Here is a 9683-nt window from a genome sequence, read left to right as displayed (position 1 = left end):
TGTGGTTAAAATATTAAACGCAAAAGAAATTAATTTGCGGTTGAAAGCATAGTTTTAGATTTATTTATAATTCTACAGAAGACATATTGAACAATTAATACAAAATTCTCGTTGCTAACGCTTATAATAACAAAATAATTACCTAGGAATAAATTATATAACGATTTTCATATTTTTTTAAAAACGACTTTTAGCGAGTTTTTATATGTCAAAAATGTATATTTAATTGAAATTAAATTTACATTAACATATAAATATTATAAACATATTGAGCAGATGTATTTAAAGTCGTAAAAACTCAATCAAAAACCCTTTGTTAAACAAACTGTTGGTAAAAAATATCGCTACCTATCTGTCTACTGCTGGACATAGGCCTCCACAAGTTTGCGCAAAAATAGCGTGAACTCATGTGTGTTGCCCATAGTCAGGTTATCCCGTCATCGGTCGGCTTTTTAAATTCCAAGGTGGTAGTGCGACTGTGTTATCCCTTAGTCACCTCTTACGACAGCCACGGAAAGAGAGGGGGTGGCTATATTCTTTACTGACGTAGCCACACAGCTTACCTGTATTTTAGAGTATTTTAATGTATCTATATTCGTAAACTGTCAACCTGTAATATTCCACTGCTGGGAATAGATCTCTTTCTTATGTAGGAGAAGGATTTGATATTAATCCACCACGCTGCTCCACTGCGCGTTGGGGGATATATCTCTTACTGTTAGTAACGATCGCTGTGAAGTGTCTATGATAACAACCGGGACCGATAGCTTAGTGCTCTCCGAGGCACGGTGGGGAGACCCTCAAGGACTGCACAAACACCCAGACCACGGAAAACAGCTGTAAGGCCAATACAAATGTTTATCATGTGCGGGGATCGAACCCGCAACTGCCAGCGCAACAATTCATGGCTGTGACCGTTGCGCCAACCCAAGTAGGGAATATATCCGCCAACCCGCATTGGAACAGCGTGGTGGATTAAGCTCTGATCCTTCTCCCACATGGGGAAAGAGGCTTATGCCCAGTAGTGGAATATTACAGCTAAAGCGTCTTTAGTGTCAATAAGGAAGTGCTCTACCCCAATAAGAAACTTACTAAAAGTTGTTGAAAGACCACATACACCTACATAAATATAAATGAATGTTTCTAAGCGCATCGAGCATGGCTCGACCAATGCGGCTAATTTTTTTTTGTGTGTTCCTTAAGGTTTTAATACTAAAAAACAAAATAAAAAAATCACTATTAATTATTGACAGAACGAAGTCTGTCCGGCAGCTAGTATCATATCATAATAAAGTTAGTTCGCCTTCTAATTGAAAGCCATTCAAACAAGGACTTGAATTACATTTAACCGATGTAATCTTATAGTTAACAGAGGGGTTAGTTTTTACGTTATTCATAGAACGGCGATGTATTTATAGTGAACATTTTAGGGTTGACAGTCGCTCTGGTATACATTCTATTGAAATTTGGGGCAGCACAACTGGGGAAGCAACTGTTCTTAAGCTGTTTTCGTCCCTGTCGCGAATATGGTGATCAGAGCTCTCGGGGAGGATAAGGGACTAGGGTCAACAATAACCATGCCATGCTCCTGATGCTATAGGCGTTCATATGTTACAGTACCCGTTTACCATCAAGCAGGCCGTATCCTTGCTTGCCAACCTTGTAGTATAGAAAAAGAAGTGATGTGTGTAGGTTCCGCTCGGGATGGATTTAATGATGTTTCCATTAATATTCAGACGGTTTTAAAAAATTATCAATATGTATATAAACTAGCTATGCCCGCGACTTCGTCCGCGTGGATTTTAACATAAAAGTTTTTTTTTTTCAGAGTTATAAAATAAATAAATTTCTAAAATATCTATATAAGCTATCTGCCAGTAAAAATCCCATCAAAATCGGTCCAACCGTTTCAGAGATTAGCCGGAATAAACAGACAGACATACAAAAATTATAAAAAAATGTTATATTGGTATATGTACCAAGTATACCTTCATATGTGTTTAGTATAAAGCGGTAATTTTAATATTACAAACAGACACTCTAATTTTATTTATATGTATAAAATATGTGCCAATGAAATTATGACGTAAAATACACAAGTTTGATAGTATGACGAATCGCTGATAGATAAGTTATTTAGGCTGCAAATAATGCGTTGGTCAGAGTGAACGCGTATCAACGTGTTAAGGCCGGGCATATGAATCGTAGGTATTGTATTTACAACTCTGACAAATTAGCAATTGAAACTCGGAGCTTAAAAAAGTGTTAACAATAATCATTCACTGATTTACAAACAGAAAATGATACTTGATAGTGGCGCCCCCTTTTTCCGGAAAAAAAGTGGCATTTATGTGGTCGGAAAATTAAAAAAAAATATAAGACATTTTAATTATGTGAGATAATGTTTTGTTTTCAAATGAATTATATTATGATTTTGTCGGCCCCTGAAAGTGCTACCCAAATGAAGAGCCTCGTTTTACACCATATCTAGTTCTAGAACTGGGTATGATATCTATTATATTCAACCTGTAGTATCCCACAGCTGGGCATAGCCCTCTTTCTACTTGTAGGAGAAGGCTTGGAGCATAATCTACAATGCCACATTATTGCGGGTTGGCAGGTGCAATGTATAAGCCGGTACGCGTCCAGTGTGTCGAAGGCTTTAGTCAAGAGTATTTTGCGATAGCACTCTAGTAGGTACGATTTATGACTAATAACAATTTCCACGAATACCAACGTCATCCACTCCACGTCTGTTCGCCAGCTGAAGCTATTTCAGCTAACATTCCGAATTCCTGACTTTGTAATTTTATATTCAAACACAATTTTTTTAAAGTAGCTGCGGAGTTTCTTGCCAGATCTTCTCTGCAGAATCTACATTCCGAATCGGTGGTAGCTTCACTTTTAAAAATAATAATTACTTTTAAAATTTTAATTCGTAAAATGACGAATCGAAAGTGCTCTTGAAGCCTATTTATATAGTTATTTTTGATTTTGATTTAAATTTTATTGTGAATTTTTAAATAGGTAAATTTTTATGTATGGAAATTCAATTTATAGCTTAATATTCACGAATAAGAAAAAACACACAATTATCTGTGACCTTTACAAACTAGGTTGGCAAACAAGCGTAAGGCTCACCTGATTGTAAGCGATTACCGTAGCCATAGACGACTTCAATAATACAAGCATCACAAGCGCATCGTAATACTTCCGGAGCTCTGGTCACCTTACTCACCACAGGAACACAATAATGCTTGAAAGCACTATTATTTAGCTGTGATCTTTTGTTAGGTCGAGGTTCTTCCCCAGTCGGTCTGCTCTAGATTTTGAATAGGATATATCCTGCTATGCACGTTAAGTTGTCGGTTCCGGTTGTTATCATGTACACCTGATAGCGATCGTTACTCATAGTAGGGAATATATCCGCCAACCCGCACTGGAGCAGCGTGGTGTATTAAGCTTTGATCCTTCTCCTATGTGGGGAAAGAGGCCTATGCTCAGTAGTGGAATATTACAGGCTGAAGCAGGATACCTGATATCCAGCCGATAGTCGGGGGACTTTTGCTGGCCGGACGACACGAACTCACACGTCTGAGGGGTGGCCTTGTTGTGAGCGAGGCCACCCCACCATTGTGCAGGGTCCCGGAGGATTTGTCCGGGCCGACCGCCGGTACGACCCCATCTCGCCCTACCCTGGCGGACGACTGCTCACACGTGATGGTTTTTTAGTCAGTTGGAGTCTGACATAACCCTCTGGCGCCCCCGCGCTGGAGGGTATCCATGAAGGAAAAAAAAGGATATCTTGCTATGCCCTACCTCAGTTAAATATTATTAAACTCCATGACTATCAACCAGAAACCCTAACCTAAAACACTTACGACTACACCCTTCCGTCAGTCCCTCCGTCCCTAACTTTTAACTTTTCATTAGTTTTATTTTAGTTTCAACGACGGAATACAGTAATAAAAATTATGTGAACATTTCAAGTTTCTATTTTGGTTCTGAAGATCTAAAGACTTCTGTGAACGAATAGATTGTGGTGTTTTAGTTGAATTGCTTACTTTGAATATTTCAAAGCAATCGCATACAAGCTCAGACCAAAGGGATACAAAAATAACTTTTTTGAAGTCATGTCAAAAAAAAAAGTTGATGCGAACGGAACCGCAGGAAAACCATTGTAATATAAAACTCATAATCGTATAATTAATTTCAAATAGTTTTTTACGCAGTTACTTGCAACTGCAAGCTATGTTGTGATATAATCATAGTCCTACTATGGCGGCTGTCATATTAATATTTAAAACTGTCGCGTCTGTCAGTAATGACTGACAGTGACCAATAAAGTTCTAACGTTAATATTATTTTAAATTGTTTGTCAACTTGTTAAGTACATTACATACGTAAAGCGGTCAATCAATCACGTAAGGCTCAAAAAGGAAGGGTAATGGGTCCGGGAACATCACGACATATATAGGAGGACGGTGCTATGCCTCAATAATGCCAACAGGCGCGATACCTAAACCAAAAAACAGCCAATAAACACCCTGCTATCTTAATTTGTACCACGATGTTTAATTTCCAAAAATTTAATCAAATTATACATGTGTTTAAAGATAATGTTATTTGGCTATTTTTTTTTTATTTTCTAAAACTTCGTAAAAACTTTTTTTTTACAGAGAGAAAAGTTAAGAAATTCGTGCAGAAAGTTTTGAAATTACAGACAATTTTGATTATGTAAATATTTCGCAAGACCTATCTTGGCTGTCCTAACAGCCTCTGTCGGATCGGCGGACATACTATGAGTAACGATCGCTATCAGGTATTAATGATAATAACCGACACCGACACATAGGGTTGGCTAGCTAAATAATAACAAAGAACAAATATAAATGTGTTCCTTTAAATGAAAACGCAATAAATGTTCTTTATGATAGCGTCAATGTATCGCTTACTAATGGATTATTGGTGGGCGGCGGAGCTGGCGTCCAATTACGACAATTACTAGCCGTCGCCCGCTGGTTTACTTGCTGGCTCGAATTAGATGTTATGTGCTCTGCGGTGGACTAGTTATTTTTATAACAATGGGAAGGTTAAAGGCCGTTAATTAAATAGATGTTTCCGAGGTAATGTGTTTTGTGTTGATTGAAGTGACGTACTTAGAAATTTTTAACCGACTTCCAAAAAAGGAGGATGTTCTCAATTTGATTTTTTATTTTTTCAATGTATGTCACCTCAGAAATTTTGACTGGGTGAAACGATTTGAATTTTTTTTAAATGGTGGCGTGTCAAGTAATTTTCGAGTTATATCTAATAATGCGTATTTACTTGACTATTTTTCGTCACCCTACATTGTATCATACCGCCATAGATCAAGTAAAAAAAGTTAGAAAGTTAGTAGATAATGCGCGGCCTTTGTTGTTACTGAAGCCACAAAACTCGGCTCCTTCAAGTAAACACACGCGTTCACGCACACATATGCATCAAACTACGCTCATTTTCGTTAGTATCTCACGGGGCCTCGTACAGTAACTTTGCCTTCAAAATGCCGTTCTTATGTAATTAAATGGTACAAAAACAATACCAAAGTGAATAAAAAGTCTGAAGAAACATCGTTTCACACGTAAGTACATACAAAACTTTATATTTCTTGTTATTCCAAAATAATATTGAGGTTATTCGGAACTTATAATTTCGATGTCCCGAAATGACGTACCGAGGGAGTGTTACCAGTAATTTTTATTTCCATTAGCCCAAAATGCGGGTAAGTAAATTGTAGGCAATCATAGAAAAATAATTAAGTAGAAAGTGGACAATATTATTGTTTTTTTTTTATCGTGTGATTTTTATGTTTTTCCTAAATTAAGTCAAGTTAAATATGAATTTTTAACTCGTTTGTTTCTGTTTAAATTTGTGAATTAACTACTCATATTTTACTACTAAATATCATGGTTTTAGGTTTCCAACGAATATTTTAATAGGAGATGAATGGGTAGCTGCTTTACGACTGAGCCGAAATGAACTACAACGACAGCCATCCTCATCTAGTTGGTTTGTTCAAACCATTTTGATAAAGCTGACATGTACGGTACAAAACGTGGACTTCGCAGAGTACCATCAAGTATATACTGCTACTTACTACTACGTATTTTAATGTTATATTTTTTGTTCTAGGACCGACCCGATGAGTCTAAATCAGTCGTTAACCAAGATTCAATCTTTGATACACCTAGAAAACATAAACTAAGAGAAAAGTTAAAAAAACAGGAACTTAATTTAAAAACAAAAACGTGTGGCACTCGGGGACTGCCGCGGTAAAGCTATTGCATAGCATTTTGGATCAACTTATGCAATTATAATTATTTATTTATTTTATTTATGCAGTATTTCTTTTTCTTTGATATTAATTCAAGTTACACTTTTTGATCGTGGTGACCGATAAGAAAACAAATTTTTTTCTTTTATTAAATAAATAAAAAGTTAATATTGTTTAAAATATTTTTATTATTTTACAATACATGTGGGTTTTATTATCTTACAGTAGCTGTTGGTTATTCAGGAATATTTATCATTGAAACTATAGGTTTATGATAACTGAAATAAGAAACATAAGTTTGCGACTTAATATCCTCATAAACAGCTGCTTATGTATTCGTCCGATTTCGGAGCAGCTCGTCTCGATTCGTGCGAGTTTCGTAGAGTCGTACAATACGTCTAATCGCACGCACACAACGCCGTGTCGAAGACTGCCGAACTGAAACGACGTTAGACGATGCACGGCCTTCAAGCCACACCTCGGTGCCCGTCGGAGTGGGGAGCGTGAGGTTTTTTCGTTACGGAATTTCTGGATTCGGTCCCCGCGCTCAAGGCCCGCGATAGAAGCTATGCAATAGCTTAAAAATGTAAAAATAAAATCAATTTATTACAGCAAAGAGTTAGACGTCTTTAAAGCAGGAACTTGCCCCTCAGAGGAATCATCAATTACTTAAAAATGCAAGTTTTCATTGACACAGATTTCGTCGACAGAATCGAAAAAAGGAGTAAATATATTTAAAACTATAAACTGGTTTTTATTTTCACATACCTATATTTTACCTATATTAAATTAATTGTTAATAAAAATGTTAGGGACTTTTTTTAAAAAGTGTCAACACTCACTCACACATCTTTAAAAAAGTGGCTTCAGTTTTCTGTTCTATGCATACCGCAAAACCTTTCACTGGTTATACCAATTTTGAAGATTCTGAATTTAATCGAAAGCTGATACTTATCTTGTATAGTTCCATTAAACTTTGATCAAGATCATATGACTACTTTTTGACTAATATTTGATAACGTGTATTTACTTGACTATTTTTTCGTCTAACTACGTTGTTTCTTTTTTTTTATATCACTAGGTCGACAAACAAGCGTACGGCTCACCTGATGGTAAGATATTACCGTAGCTTATAGACGCCTGCAACACCAGAGGCATCGCAAGCGCGTTGCCGACCCAATCCCCAATCCCCCCAGGAGCTCTGGTCACCTTACTCACCAACAGGAATACAATACTGCTTGAAAATAGTATTATTTAGCTGTGGTCTTCTGTACTACACCAGTCGAGCTGCTCCATATTTTGAGCAGGAAATTCCCGCTGTGCTCATCAGTTGAGCCGTACGCTTGTTTGCCGACTTAGTTATATATTTAAAAAAAAAAAGTCCTAATTATTAATTTTGTGTGAAATTGAAGTGTCGTGGCAATTTTTTTAATATTGTTCTGTCTAGATGCTCTACACAACTAAAAACTTCATATTTTAAGCATATATAGATTTATTTATTTCCTTTTACAAATGATGATGATAACATTAATTAGCAAATTTAATATAATTGCATTTTAATTATAATTAATGCGTACGTGATTCTAATTTGAATAGGGTTTTCCTAGAAATCAAATCTATAAATATATTTACGTTATTAGTCATCCCGTTATTTGAGGAAAGCAGTTATTATTTAAAGTAATTATTATTTATTAAATTAAATGTATTTAACAAAAATCTCGATTTTCCTCGTGTGCAAATTTATTTATTTATTTTGTGTATTTCCAAGCAATATCTTAACAATAATGTATAAAATATTTTAATAAAATTAATTTAAATTGTAAATGAAAAGAAATGAAATAAATGTTCTGTTCGCATAAGGTGGTTAACTTAACGAATGCCAAAAAAATGTTTAATATGCCCGTACATACCACTGCTGGACACAGGCCACTTTCTCCATTTAGGAGTTCCTGAGATTAATCCACCACGCTGTTCCACTGCGGGTTGGCGGTTACCAAAATTCACATTCACAAAAAAATCTTAACAAATATAAAAAAAGTTAAGGTTGCAAAAATACCAATCAATCTACAATTATTATATCCACAGCTTTATTAAATATAACAATAAATAAATGAGTTTCTCTAGTGTAGACCGAGAGAACAATCTGGACGAAAAACATTCTCGCTACTTTTTTAAAATTTAAAATCACATACATACATGACAATAAAAAACTATTCAAACCGCATCAAAATCAGATGCTCCGCTTAAAGAAAGAAAAAAAAGAGGGAGTTTTAGACCACACGACTGAAGTAAGACTTCTTTAGCTCCATCTAACTTATATCTCCCTCTCAACTTCCGTTCGCCTCACCCGATCACACTTATCGTAACGCTCTCGTCACGCATTCACCAGATTACTCCGCAATTCAAGCGTGCGTAAAGAATTACTACAAAAATCCGTAAAAGTAAAAGAGACATAAAATCTATGTAATATGGCATAAGACATGTTATGATGTACGAAGTTCCGTGAGCTAGGTTTTATATGTTGTTTACTGACAGAGTAATTGTTATGTGTTTTTTTTTAAATATTATAGTTGTCACTTAACGTCAGCCTAGCCGTGATAAGGTCGTTCATATGTAATAAATATATATTGAAAGAAAATATTACAGTATTTAAAACCTGTTCGGGATTGTTCAGAGGTGAGCCGGACAGTCCCCATGGAGGAGAAGTCTGGTCTTTTCGCCGAGGCCAGCCAGTCGCTTGAGGGATCCTGTTGCCTGCAGATCCGGGACCCTCCAATTAAAGCGGCTGAAGGCTCCCGCAGGGGTTTTAGTCGGTAGTGCACCCCCAAGTGCTGAAGCCGACATACGGTCTAGGAATGCCTACCCGGGCATCCTGGATATCACCCGTAAATGAGTTACCCTGCGACATCAAAAAAAAAAAAAAAAATTAAAACCTGCGGTTTTATTTACGCCCTAACAAGACAAATTTCACATCTAAATATAAAAACTTAGTCATTACAACCTTAAAAGTGCCGATGTCCACATACAGTCTCAGTTAAAGTTTTCAGACTTTGTGAAGGGTCTGAAAAGAAGACGCGTCTAATTACACCACGACTTTAAACTCTGCTGAAAATGAAAACGGTCGTCAAGTGAAGGAGCTCAAGACTCGGGGGACCTCGCCTTGATCCAGCAACAAGTGACCTGGATGATGTGGAATGTTTTTATTTTATATTCATTTTTATCTCTTAAGAAAAAATCTTGGTTTTTTAACGGACTTCAAAAAAGGAGGAGGTTACTTAATTCGACTGTATATATACACATATATATATTACTGTGACTGTATTTATATATACGTGCCGTTATAAATATTATTTGTACCCTTTTCCGC

This window comes from Melitaea cinxia, chromosome 5, assembly GCF_905220565.1.
Source record: "Melitaea cinxia chromosome 5, ilMelCinx1.1, whole genome shotgun sequence".
NCBI lineage: Eukaryota > Metazoa > Arthropoda > Insecta > Lepidoptera > Nymphalidae > Melitaea > Melitaea cinxia.
This window is presented reverse-complemented; position numbering follows the sequence as displayed.